Source organism: Hypomesus nipponensis, chromosome 7, assembly GCF_054491055.1.
Source record: "Hypomesus nipponensis isolate SF chromosome 7, ASM5449105v1, whole genome shotgun sequence".
Taxonomy (NCBI): domain Eukaryota; kingdom Metazoa; phylum Chordata; class Actinopteri; order Osmeriformes; family Osmeridae; genus Hypomesus; species Hypomesus nipponensis.
The window spans coordinates 16,155,001-16,162,500 of NC_140367.1; the positions used below are offsets into that span (position 1 = coordinate 16,155,001).

Sequence of the window (7,500 nt, forward strand, 5' to 3'; positions counted from 1 at the left end):
CGAAATAAGTTGACAACCATAGGCTACTTATCCATATACAGATTTGGCAATTGACAATGCAAGGTGCTCTCTCTCTCTCTCTCTCTCTCTCTCTCTCTCTCTCTCTCTCTCTCTCTCTCTCTCTCTCTCTCTCTCTCTCTCTCTCTCTCTCGTGTCAAAATGAAAACAGCTTCCAGCCCCTTTCATGAAGGACTACTTGTGCATATTGCAAGATTTCAGTTTCTAAGTGAATGAGCAAAAGAGCATACAGCACCTGGTATTCCCAGGCGGTCTCCCATCCAAGTACTAACCAGGCCCGACCCTGCTTAGCTTCCGAGATCAGACGAGATCGGGCGTTGCCAGGCTGGTATGGCCGTACGAAATAAGTTGACAACCATAGGCTACTTATCCATATACAGATTTGGCAATTGACAATGCAAGGTGGTCTCTCTCTCTCTCTCTCTCGTGTCAAAATGAAAACAGCTTCCAGCCCCTTTCATGAAGGACTACTTGTGCATATTGCAAGATTTCAGTTTCTAAGTGAATGAGCAAAAGAGCATACAGCACCTGGTATTCCCAGGCGGTCTCCCATCCAAGTACTAACCAGGCCCGACCCTGCTTAGCTTCCGAGATCAGACGAGATCGGGCGTTGCCAGGCTGGTATGGCCGTACGAAATAAGTTGACAACCATAGGCTACTTATCCATATACAGATTTAGCAATTGACAATGCAAGGTGGTCTCTCTCTCTCTCTCTCTCTCGTGTCAAAATGAAAACAGCTTCCAGCCCCTTTCATGAAGGACTACTTGTGCATATTGCAAGATTTCAGTTTCTAAGTGAATGAGCAAAAGAGCATACAGCACCTGGTATTCCCAGGCGGTCTCCCATCCAAGTACTAACCAGGCCCGACCCTGCTTAGCTTGCGAGATCAGACGAGATCGGGCGTTGCCAGGCTGGTATGGCCGTATGAAATAAGTTGACAACCATAGGCTACTTATCCATATACAGATTTAGCAATTGACAATGCAAGGTAGTCTCTCTCTCTCTCTCTCTCGTGTCAAAATGAAAACAGCTTCCAGCCCCTTTCATGAAGGACTACTTGTGCATATTGCAAGATTTCAGTTTCTAAGTGAATGAGCAAAAGAGCATACAGCACCTGGTATTCCCAGGCGGTCTCCCATCCAAGTACTAACCAGGCCCAACCCTGCTTAGCTTCCGAGATCAGACGAGATCGGGCGTTGCCAGGCTGGTATGGCCGTACGAAATAAGTTGACAACCATAGGCTACTTATCCATATACAGATTTAGCAATTGACAATGCAAGGTAGTCTCTCTCTCTCTCTCGTGTCAAAATGAAAACAGCTTCCAGCCCCTTTCATGAAGGACTACTTGTGCATATTGCAAGATTTCAGTTTCTAAGTGAATGAGCAAAAGAGCATACAGCACCTGGTATTCCCAGGCGGTCTCCCATCCAAGTACTAACCAGGCCCGACCCTGCTTAGCTTCCGAGATCAGACGAGATCGGGCGTTGCCAGGCTGGTATGGCCGTACGAAATAAGTTGACAACCATAGGCTACTTATCCATATACAGATTTAGCAATTGACAATGCAAGGTGGTCTCTCTCTCTCTCTCTCTCTCGTGTCAAAATGAAAACAGCTTCCAGCCCCTTTCATGAAGGACTACTTGTGCATATTGCAAGATTTCAGTTTCTAAGTGAATGAGCAAAAGAGCATACAGCACCTGGTATTCCCTGGCGGTCTCCCATCCAAGTACTAACCAGGCCCGACCCTGCTTAGCTTCCGAGATCAGACGAGATCGGGCGTTGCCAGGCTGGTATGGCCGTACGAAATAAGTTGACAACCATAGGCTACTTATCCATATACAGATTTAGCAATTGACAATGCAAGGTAGTCTCTCTCTCTCTCTCTCTCGTGTCAAAATGAAAACAGCTTCCAGCCCCTTTCATGAAGGACTACTTGTGCATATTGCAAGATTTCAGTTTCTAAGTGAATGAGCAAAAGAGCATACAGCACCTGGTATTCCCAGGCGGTCTCCCATCCAAGTACTAACCAGGCCCGACCCTGCTTAGCTTCCGAGATCAGACGAGATCGGGCGTTGCCAGGCTGGTATGGCCGTACGAAATAAGTTGACAACCATAGGCTACTTATCCATATACAGATTTAACAATTGACAATGCAAGGTGGTCTCTCTCTCTCTCTCGTGTCAAAATGAAAACAGCTTCCAGCCCCTTTCATGAAGGACTACTTGTGCATATTGCAAGATTTCAGTTTCTAAGTGAATGAGCAAAAGAGCATACAGCACCTGGTATTCCCAGGCGGTCTCCCATCCAAGTACTAACCAGGCCCGACCCTGCTTAGCTTCCGAGATCAGACGAGATCGGGCGTTGCCAGGCTGGTATGGCCGTACGAAATAAGTTGACAACCATAGGCTACTTATCCATATACAGATTTAGCAATTGACAATGCAAGGTGGTCTCTCTCTCTCTCTCTCTCTCTCTCGTGTCAAAATGAAAACAGCTTCCAGCCCCTTTCATGAAGGACTACTTGTGCATATTGCAAGATTTCAGTTTCTAAGTGAATGAGCAAAAGAGCATACAGCACCTGGTATTCCCAGGCGGTCTCCCATCCAAGTACTAACCAGGCCCGACCCTGCTTAGCTTCCGAGATCAGACGAGATCGGGCGTTGCCAGGCTGGTATGGCCGTACGAAATAAGTTGACAACCATAGGCTACTTATCCATATACAGATTTAGCAATTGACAATGCAAGGTAGTCTCTCTCTCTCTCTCTCTCGTGTCAAAATGAAAACAGCTTCCAGCCCCTTTCATGAAGGACTACTTGTGCATATTGCAAGATTTCAGTTTCTAAGTGAATGAGCAAAAGAGCATACAGCACCTGGTATTCCCAGGCGGTCTCCCATCCAAGTACTAACCAGGCCCGACCCTGCTTAGCTTCCGAGATCAGACGAGATCGGGCGTTGCCAGGCTGGTATGGCCGTACGAAATAAGTTGACAACCATAGGCTACTTATCCATATACAGATTTAACAATTGACAATGCAAGGTGGTCTCTCTCTCTCTCTCGTGTCAAAATGAAAACAGCTTCCAGCCCCTTTCATGAAGGACTACTTGTGCATATTGCAAGATTTCAGTTTCTAAGTGAATGAGCAAAAGAGCATACAGCACCTGGTATTCCCAGGCGGTCTCCCATCCAAGTACTAACCAGGCCCGACCCTGCTTAGCTTCCGAGATCAGACGAGATCGGGCGTTGCCAGGCTGGTATGGCCGTACGAAATAAGTTGACAACCATAGGCTACTTATCCATATACAGATTTAGCAATTGACAATGCAAGGTGGTCTCTCTCTCTCTCTCTCTCTCTCTCGTGTCAAAATGAAAACAGCTTCCAGCCCCTTTCATGAAGGACTACTTGTGCATATTGCAAGATTTCAGTTTCTAAGTGAATGAGCAAAAGAGCATACAGCACCTGGTATTCCCAGGCGGTCTCCCATCCAAGTACTAACCAGGCCCGACCCTGCTTAGCTTCCGAGATCAGACGAGATCGGGCGTTGCCAGGCTGGTATGGCCGTACGAAATAAGTTGACAACCATAGGCTACTTATCCATATACAGATTTGGCAATTGACAATGCAAGGTGGTCTCTCTCTCTCTCTCTCTCTCGTGTCAAAATGAAAACAGCTTCCAGCCCCTTTCAAGAAGGACTACTTGTGCATATTGCAAGATGTCAGTTTCTAAGTGAATGAGCAAAAGAGCATACTGCACCTGGTATTCCCAGGCGGTCTCCCATCCAAGTACTAACCAGCCCCGACCCTGCTTAGCTTCCGAGATCAGACGAGATCGGGCGTTGCCAGGCTGGTATGGCCGTACAAAATAAGTTGACAACCATAGGCTACTTATCCATATACAGATTTGGCAATTGACAATGCAAGGTGGTCTCTCTCTCTCTCTCTCTCGTGTCAAAATGAAAACAGCTTCCAGCCCCTTTCATGAAGGACTACTTGTGCATATTGCAAGATGTCAATTTCTAAGTGAATGAGCAAAAGAGCATACAGCACCTGGTATACCCAGGCGGTCTCCCATCCAAGTACTAACCAGGCCCGACCCTGCTTAGCTTCCGAGATCAGACGAGATCGGGCGTTGCCAGGCTGGTATGGCCGTACGAAATAAGTTGACAACCATAGGCTACTTATCCATATACAGATTTAGCAATTGACAATGCAAGGTAGTCTCTCTCTCTCTCTCTCTCTCGTGTCAAAATGAAAACAGCTTCCAGCCCCTTTCATGAAGGACTACTTGTGCATATTGCAAGATTTCAGTTTCTAAGTGAATGAGCAAAAGAGCATACAGCACCTGGTATTCCCAGGCGGTCTCCCATCCAAGTACTAACCAGGCCCGACCCTGCTTAGCTTCCGAGATCAGACGAGATCGGGCGTTGCCAGGCTGGTATGGCCGTACGAAATAAGTTGACAACCATAGGCTACTTATCCATATACAGATTTAGCAATTGACAATGCAAGGTGGTCTCTCTCTCTCTCTCGTGTCAAAATGAAAACAGCTTCCAGCCCCTTTCATGAAGGACTACTTGTGCATATTGCAAGATTTCAGTTTCTAAGTGAATGAGCAAAAGAGCATACAGCACCTGGTATTCCCAGGCGGTCTCCCATCCAAGTACTAACCAGGCCCGACCCTGCTTAGCTTCCGAGATCAGACGAGATCGGGCGTTGCCAGGCTGGTATGGCCGTACGAAATAAGTTGACAACCATAGGCTACTTATCCATATACAGATTTGGCAATTGACAATGCAAGGTGGTCTCTCTCTCTCTCTCTCTCTCTCTCTCTCTCTCTCTCTCTCTCTCTCTCTCTCTCTCTCTCTCTCTCTCTCTCTCTCTCTCTCTCTCTCTCTCTCTCGTGTCAAAATGAAAACAGCTTCCAGCCCCTTTCATGAAGGACTACTTGTGCATATTGCAAGATTTCAGTTTCTAAGTGAATGAGCAAAAGAGCATACAGCACCTGGTATTCCCAGGCGGTCTCCCATCCAAGTACTAACCAGGCCCGACCCTGCTTAGCTTCCGAGATCAGACGAGATCGGGCGTTGCCAGGCTGGTATGGCCGTACGAAATAAGTTGACAACCATAGGCTACTTATCCATATACAGATTTGGCAATTGACAATGCAAGGTGGTCTCTCTCTCTCTCTCTCTCGTGTCAAAATGAAAACAGCTTCCAGCCCCTTTCATGAAGGACTACTTGTGCATATTGCAAGATTTCAGTTTCTAAGTGAATGAGCAAAAGAGCATACAGCACCTGGTATTCCCAGGCGGTCTCCCATCCAAGTACTAACCAGGCCCGACCCTGCTTAGCTTCCGAGATCAGACGAGATCGGGCGTTGCCAGGCTGGTATGGCCGTACGAAATAAGTTGACAACCATAGGCTACTTATCCATATACAGATTTAGCAATTGACAATGCAAGGTAGTCTCTCTCTCTCTCTCTCGTGTCAAAATGAAAACAGCTTCCAGCCCCTTTCATGAAGGACTACTTGTGCATATTGCAAGATTTCAGTTTCTAAGTGAATGAGCAAAAGAGCATACAGCACCTGGTATTCCCAGGCGGTCTCCCATCCAAGTACTAACCAGGCCCAACCCTGCTTAGCTTCCGAGATCAGACGAGATCGGGCGTTGCCAGGCTGGTATGGCCGTACGAAATAAGTTGACAACCATAGGCTACTTATCCATATACAGATTTAGCAATTGACAATGCAAGGTGGTCTCTCTCTCTCTCTCTCTCTCTCTCTCTCTCTCGTGTCAAAATGAAAACAGCTTCCAGCCCCTTTCATGAAGGACTACTTGTGCATATTGCAAGATGTCAGTTTCTAAGTGAATGAGCAAGAGAGCATACAGCACCTGGTATTCCCAGGCGGTCTCCCATCCAAGTACTAACCAGGCCCGACCCTGCTTAGCTTCCGAGATCAGACGAGATCGGGAGTTGCCAGGCTCGTATGGCCGTACGAAATAAGTTGACAACCATAGGCTACTTATCCATATACAGATTTAGCAATTGACAATGCAAGGTGGTCTCTCTCTCTCTCTCTCGTGTCAAAATGAAAACAGCTTCCAGCCCCTTTCATGAAGGACTACTTGTGCATATTGCAAGATTTCAGTTTCTAAGTGAATGAGCAAAAGAGCATACAGCACCTGGTATTCCCAGGCGGTCTCCCATCCAAGTACTAACCAGGCCCGACCCTGCTTAGCTTCCGAGATCAGGCGTTGCCAGGCTGGTATTGCCGTACGAAATAAGTTGACAACCATAGGCTACTTATCCATATACAGATTTAGCAATTGACAATGCAAGGTGGTCTCTCTCTCTCTCTCTCTCTCTCGTGTCAAAATGAAAACAGCTTCCAGCCCCTTTCATGAAGGACTACTTGTGCATATTGCAAGATTTCAGTTTCTAAGTGAATGAGCAAAAGAGCATACAGCACCTGGTATTCCCAGGCGGTCTCCCATCCAAGTACTAACCAGGCCCGACCCTGCTTAGCTTCCGAGATCAGACGAGATCGGGCGTTGCCAGGCTGGTATGGCCGTACGAAATAAGTTGACAACCATAGGCTACTTATCCATATACAGATTTGGCAATTGACAATGCAAGGTGGTCTCTCTCTCTCTCTCTCTCTCTCTCGTGTCAAAATGAAAACAGCTTCCAGCCCCTTTCATGAAGGACTACTTGTGCATATTGCAAGATTTCAGTTTCTAAGTGAATGAGCAAAAGAGCATACAGCACCTGGTAATCCCAGGCGGTCTCCCATCCAAGTACTAACCAGGCCCGACCCTGCTTAGCTTCCGAGATCAGACGAGATCGGGCGTTGCCAGGCTGGTATGGCCGTACGAAATAAGTTGACAACCATAGGCTACTTATCCATATACAGATTTAGCAATTGACAATGCAAGGTGGTCTCTCTCTCTCTCTCTCTCTCTCTCTCGTGTCAAAATGAAAACAGCTTCCAGCCCCTTTCATGAAGGACTACTTGTGCATATTGCAAGATTTCAGTTTCTAAGTGAATGAGCAAAAGAGCATACAGCACCTGGTATTCACAGGCGGTCTCCCATCCAAGTACTTACCAGGCCCGACCCTGCTTAGCTTCCGAGATCAGACGAGATCGGGCCTTGCCAGGCTGGTATGGCCGTACGAAATAAGTTGACAACCATAGGCTACTTATCCATATACAGATTTGGCAATTGACAATGCAAGGTGGTCTCTCTCTCTCTCTCTCTCTCGTGTCAAAATGAAAACAGCTTCCAGCCCCTTTCAAGAAGGACTACTTGTGCATATTGCAAGATGTCAGTTTCTAAGTGAATGAGCAAAAGAGCATACAGCACCTGGTATTCCCAGGCGGTCTCCCATTCAAGTACTAACCAGGCCCGACCCTGCTTAGCTTCCGAGATCAGACGAGATTGGGCGTTGCCAGGCTGGTATGGCCGTACGAAATAAG

At 47.1% G+C, this 7,500-nt stretch overlaps 21 non-coding genes and 5 pseudogenes across 21 annotated transcripts in view; all 26 read right to left on the minus strand.

The window, feature by feature from the left end:
* LOC146277684 (5S ribosomal RNA) overlaps positions 1-3 on the minus strand; it is a 119-nt gene extending 116 nt beyond the window's left edge. The window contains exon 1 of the ribosomal RNA XR_014765792.1: positions 1-3. This exon is cut by the window's left edge and continues 116 nt beyond it. This is a non-coding gene — a ribosomal RNA (5S ribosomal RNA).
* A 238-nt stretch (positions 4-241) lies between these two features.
* On the minus strand, positions 242-360 carry LOC146277685 (5S ribosomal RNA). Its single transcript, XR_014765803.1, has one exon. It is a non-coding gene; the product is annotated as a 5S ribosomal RNA (ribosomal RNA).
* Positions 361-534: 174 nt separating this feature from the next.
* Positions 535-653, minus strand: LOC146277686 (5S ribosomal RNA). Its single transcript, XR_014765814.1, has one exon. It is a non-coding gene; the product is annotated as a 5S ribosomal RNA (ribosomal RNA).
* A 176-nt stretch (positions 654-829) lies between these two features.
* On the minus strand, positions 830-948 carry LOC146277687 (5S ribosomal RNA). Its single transcript, XR_014765431.1, has one exon. It is a non-coding gene; the product is annotated as a 5S ribosomal RNA (ribosomal RNA).
* Positions 949-1,122: 174 nt separating this feature from the next.
* On the minus strand, positions 1,123-1,241 carry LOC146277688 (5S ribosomal RNA). Its single transcript, XR_014763047.1, has one exon. It is a non-coding gene; the product is annotated as a 5S ribosomal RNA (ribosomal RNA).
* A 170-nt stretch (positions 1,242-1,411) lies between these two features.
* LOC146277689 (5S ribosomal RNA) lies at positions 1,412-1,530 on the minus strand. The gene has a single exon (XR_014765825.1). It is a non-coding gene; the product is annotated as a 5S ribosomal RNA (ribosomal RNA).
* Positions 1,531-1,706: 176 nt separating this feature from the next.
* Positions 1,707-1,825, minus strand: LOC146277690 (5S ribosomal RNA). The gene has a single exon (XR_014764741.1). It is a non-coding gene; the product is annotated as a 5S ribosomal RNA (ribosomal RNA).
* Positions 1,826-1,999: 174 nt separating this feature from the next.
* On the minus strand, positions 2,000-2,118 carry LOC146277691 (5S ribosomal RNA). Its single transcript, XR_014765836.1, has one exon. It is a non-coding gene; the product is annotated as a 5S ribosomal RNA (ribosomal RNA).
* Positions 2,119-2,288: 170 nt separating this feature from the next.
* On the minus strand, positions 2,289-2,407 carry LOC146277692 (5S ribosomal RNA). The gene has a single exon (XR_014765848.1). It is a non-coding gene; the product is annotated as a 5S ribosomal RNA (ribosomal RNA).
* Positions 2,408-2,587: 180 nt separating this feature from the next.
* LOC146277693 (5S ribosomal RNA) lies at positions 2,588-2,706 on the minus strand. Its single transcript, XR_014765859.1, has one exon. It is a non-coding gene; the product is annotated as a 5S ribosomal RNA (ribosomal RNA).
* Positions 2,707-2,880: 174 nt separating this feature from the next.
* Positions 2,881-2,999, minus strand: LOC146277694 (5S ribosomal RNA). Its single transcript, XR_014765870.1, has one exon. It is a non-coding gene; the product is annotated as a 5S ribosomal RNA (ribosomal RNA).
* Positions 3,000-3,169: 170 nt separating this feature from the next.
* LOC146277695 (5S ribosomal RNA) lies at positions 3,170-3,288 on the minus strand. Its single transcript, XR_014765881.1, has one exon. It is a non-coding gene; the product is annotated as a 5S ribosomal RNA (ribosomal RNA).
* A 180-nt stretch (positions 3,289-3,468) lies between these two features.
* Positions 3,469-3,587, minus strand: LOC146277696 (5S ribosomal RNA). The gene has a single exon (XR_014765892.1). It is a non-coding gene; the product is annotated as a 5S ribosomal RNA (ribosomal RNA).
* A 176-nt stretch (positions 3,588-3,763) lies between these two features.
* Positions 3,764-3,882, minus strand: LOC146277697 (5S ribosomal RNA; annotated as a pseudogene).
* Positions 3,883-4,056: 174 nt separating this feature from the next.
* On the minus strand, positions 4,057-4,175 carry LOC146277698 (5S ribosomal RNA). Its single transcript, XR_014765515.1, has one exon. It is a non-coding gene; the product is annotated as a 5S ribosomal RNA (ribosomal RNA).
* A 176-nt stretch (positions 4,176-4,351) lies between these two features.
* LOC146277699 (5S ribosomal RNA) lies at positions 4,352-4,470 on the minus strand. Its single transcript, XR_014765904.1, has one exon. It is a non-coding gene; the product is annotated as a 5S ribosomal RNA (ribosomal RNA).
* Positions 4,471-4,640: 170 nt separating this feature from the next.
* LOC146277700 (5S ribosomal RNA) lies at positions 4,641-4,759 on the minus strand. Its single transcript, XR_014765915.1, has one exon. It is a non-coding gene; the product is annotated as a 5S ribosomal RNA (ribosomal RNA).
* Positions 4,760-5,011: 252 nt separating this feature from the next.
* On the minus strand, positions 5,012-5,130 carry LOC146277701 (5S ribosomal RNA). The gene has a single exon (XR_014765926.1). It is a non-coding gene; the product is annotated as a 5S ribosomal RNA (ribosomal RNA).
* Positions 5,131-5,304: 174 nt separating this feature from the next.
* Positions 5,305-5,423, minus strand: LOC146277702 (5S ribosomal RNA). The gene has a single exon (XR_014765937.1). It is a non-coding gene; the product is annotated as a 5S ribosomal RNA (ribosomal RNA).
* Positions 5,424-5,595: 172 nt separating this feature from the next.
* LOC146277703 (5S ribosomal RNA) lies at positions 5,596-5,714 on the minus strand. Its single transcript, XR_014763058.1, has one exon. It is a non-coding gene; the product is annotated as a 5S ribosomal RNA (ribosomal RNA).
* Positions 5,715-5,902: 188 nt separating this feature from the next.
* Positions 5,903-6,021, minus strand: LOC146277704 (5S ribosomal RNA; annotated as a pseudogene).
* A 172-nt stretch (positions 6,022-6,193) lies between these two features.
* LOC146277705 (5S ribosomal RNA) lies at positions 6,194-6,302 on the minus strand (annotated as a pseudogene).
* A 178-nt stretch (positions 6,303-6,480) lies between these two features.
* On the minus strand, positions 6,481-6,599 carry LOC146277706 (5S ribosomal RNA). The gene has a single exon (XR_014765948.1). It is a non-coding gene; the product is annotated as a 5S ribosomal RNA (ribosomal RNA).
* A 180-nt stretch (positions 6,600-6,779) lies between these two features.
* LOC146277707 (5S ribosomal RNA) lies at positions 6,780-6,898 on the minus strand. The gene has a single exon (XR_014766046.1). It is a non-coding gene; the product is annotated as a 5S ribosomal RNA (ribosomal RNA).
* Positions 6,899-7,080: 182 nt separating this feature from the next.
* Positions 7,081-7,199, minus strand: LOC146277708 (5S ribosomal RNA; annotated as a pseudogene).
* A 176-nt stretch (positions 7,200-7,375) lies between these two features.
* Positions 7,376-7,494, minus strand: LOC146277709 (5S ribosomal RNA; annotated as a pseudogene).
* Positions 7,495-7,500: the final 6 nt, after the last annotated feature.